The sequence below is a fragment of the Balaenoptera physalus genome, assembly GCF_965194825.1.
Source record: "Balaenoptera physalus genome assembly, chromosome: 3".
In the NCBI taxonomy this organism is placed as follows: Eukaryota; Metazoa; Chordata; class Mammalia; order Artiodactyla; family Balaenopteridae; genus Balaenoptera; species Balaenoptera physalus.
In genome coordinates, this window is record NC_138890.1 from 61674592 (window position 1) to 61677175 (window position 2584).

Consider the following 2584-nt stretch of genomic DNA (forward strand, 5'->3'; position numbering starts at 1 on the left):
GGTGCCAGAAGGTTTAGCAAAGAGGCAATGCCACACAGAAGGAAGACCACAGCTTTGCAGTAGAAACCATCTGGCAAGTCCCTTCTGCTCACTGAGTCTGTTTCTTCATCTGTTAGGTGGGGATGATAATACCTACCTCAGAGAACTGTTGTGAGAACTAGATGCTATAATGGTTCTAGAGTGCCTAGCCCTGTGCCTGGTCCAGATTACACTCCCCAAAAGGCAGCAATTGCTGCTTTATTATTATTAAAGTCCTAGCACAGTGCCTGGCATCACCAGAGGACACGCAGAGTTACAGACCTCCTTTCAATTTTGGGGGGATGATGGCAAACTACAGATCACACAGACATCTCCCTGAAGTCCCTCTCTCCTTGAATTCTTCTGTCTTGCTCTGCTTCCCCCTCAGTCTGTGAGGAGGCCAGAGTCAGGGAAACTATGATAGCTGGTTGGTGGCATGATGGCATTTGAGAGATAAACTGTGACCTCTGCCTCCCTCTACCCTTGGTGGAAGCTGGATATGACCTTTTCTCATCACAGGACGGAAAGTTTGAGGATGCTAAGCGAAAGCCAGCAGGCTTCTTGCACTGGAAGAGCATGGACTTTTGATCAGTCTTCCTTGGGGTGTGGTCCTTTGTCGAGACAGGGCTTATTAGCCTTTGATTAGGCAGGACTCTTTCTACTGGAAGTGTCAGAAACCTCCCTCAAATTCTTAAGTAAAAATTGAGTGCTTTGACTCCCAGACTTGAGGAGGATTCTAATCAAAGGATCGAAGGAAATCCGGGACCAAGGGACTGGAACCAGGGACTTGGCATGAAAGGACTTGCTCTCCCATGAAGAAAATCAAACCTGGTGGTGTGGTAGAGTCTGGGCCCACTCTTTATTGGGAGGTCAGGAAAGGTGGATTATGGACAGATCTGTGGATAGGGCAGCTCCAGGTAGAAGTAGTATTATAGCTGGTATAAAAGCCCAAAGTCAGGAATAAGTTTGTGCAAGGAACAGAAGGAAGCCAGTGTGAGTGGAGAGCAGTGAGCAGGAAGAGAACTTAAGAAATGACAACAAAGAAGGAGGCAGGGGCCAGAGCATGAAGGATCTTGTAGGTCAAGATATGGAATTTTTATTGCATTAAAAGGATTGTGGGAAGACTTTGGAGGGTTTTAAACAACAGAGGCAGTTAATCTAACTTATGTTCTTATTTTATTTTTTTAAAAAGTATTTATTTATTTATTTATTTATTTATTTGGCTGTGCCAGGGCTTAGTTGCAGCACGTGGGATCTTTGTTGTAGCATGCATGTGGGATCTAGTTCCCTGACCAGGGATCGAACCCAGGCCCCCTGCATTGGGAGCAGAGTCTTAACCACTGGACCACCAGGGAAGTCCCTCAACATATCTTTCTGGGAGACACAATTCAATCCATAGCAGACATCAAGCAGGCTGATAGGTATAGTAGGCTGAAATTCAAAGGTGAGGTCTATTTTGAAGATACTAGTTTGCCAGTCATAAAAAAACAGCCATGGGACTAGATGTAGATAGAGAACAGAAGAGGTGTTAGGCTGAGCTCTGGGACTGTCTAATACTTAGTGGTTTGTGGAAGAGAATGAGCCAGCATAGGAGACTGAGAAGACGTCAGTGAGGTAGAAAACCAGGAGAGTATGGTGTCCTAGAAGTGAAGGGGATATCATGCTTCTTTCTTTATTTATTTTTTTAACCTTAGTGGGGTTTTTTTCATTTTTTATTTATTTTATTTTTTATTTTTAATTAATTTTTATTGGAGTATCGTTGCTTTACAATGTTGTTAATTTCTGCTGCGCAGCAAAGTGAATCAGTTATACATATGCATATATCCACTCTTTTTTAGATTTCCTTCCCATATAGGTCACCACAGAGCATTGAGTAGAGTTCCCTGTAGGTTCTCATTAGTTATCTATTTTATATATAGTAGTGTACATATGTGGGAGATCATGTTTCAAGTTGGAAGTGAAGTCAACCACGTTGAGAAGTAGCTCTCAGACCTGAGAATGCTGACTCATTGAGAAGTAGCTCTCTTGTGGCAGAGGGCAGAGGATACTGTGATGGCTCTGATCACTTCTATTCTCAATTGATTGGCTAAAGCAAGCTCTCAACCACATTGAGAAGTAGCTCTCAGACCTGGCAGCATGCTGACCATTGATAACCCTAACATTTTTTTTTTTTTTTTAATAGTGATCTTTTATTTATTTATTATATTTATTTTTGGCTGTGTTGGGTCTTCGTTTCTGTGCGAGGGCTTCCTCTAGTTGCGGCAAGCGGGGGCCACTCTTCATTGCGGTGCGTGGGCCTCTTCACTATCGCGGCCTCTCTTGTTGTGGAGCACAGGCTCCAGACGCGCAGGCTCAGTAGTTGTGGCTCACGGGCCTAGTTGCTCCGTGGCATGTGGGATCTTCCCAGACCAGGGCTCGAACCCGTGTCCCCTGCATTAGCAGGCAGATTCTCAACCACTGCGCCACCAGGGAAGGCCGATAACCCTAACATTTTAATTTCAGTGGAATGGTGGGGATGGAAGCCCACCTGGAGGGGCTGAAGAGAGAATGTGAGGGAGAAAGTGGA

The 2584-nt window shown here is 44.6% G+C and overlaps 1 long non-coding RNA gene across 1 annotated transcript; it reads right to left on the bottom strand.

The window, feature by feature from the left end:
• Nucleotides 1-1212: 1212 nt before the first annotated feature.
• On the bottom strand, nt 1213-2188 carry LOC309657373. Its single transcript, XR_014261777.1, has 2 exons — nt 2147-2188; nt 1213-2010 (listed from the first exon to the last, which is right to left on the bottom strand). It is a non-coding gene; the product is annotated as an uncharacterized lncRNA (long non-coding RNA).
• Nucleotides 2189-2584: the final 396 nt, after the last annotated feature.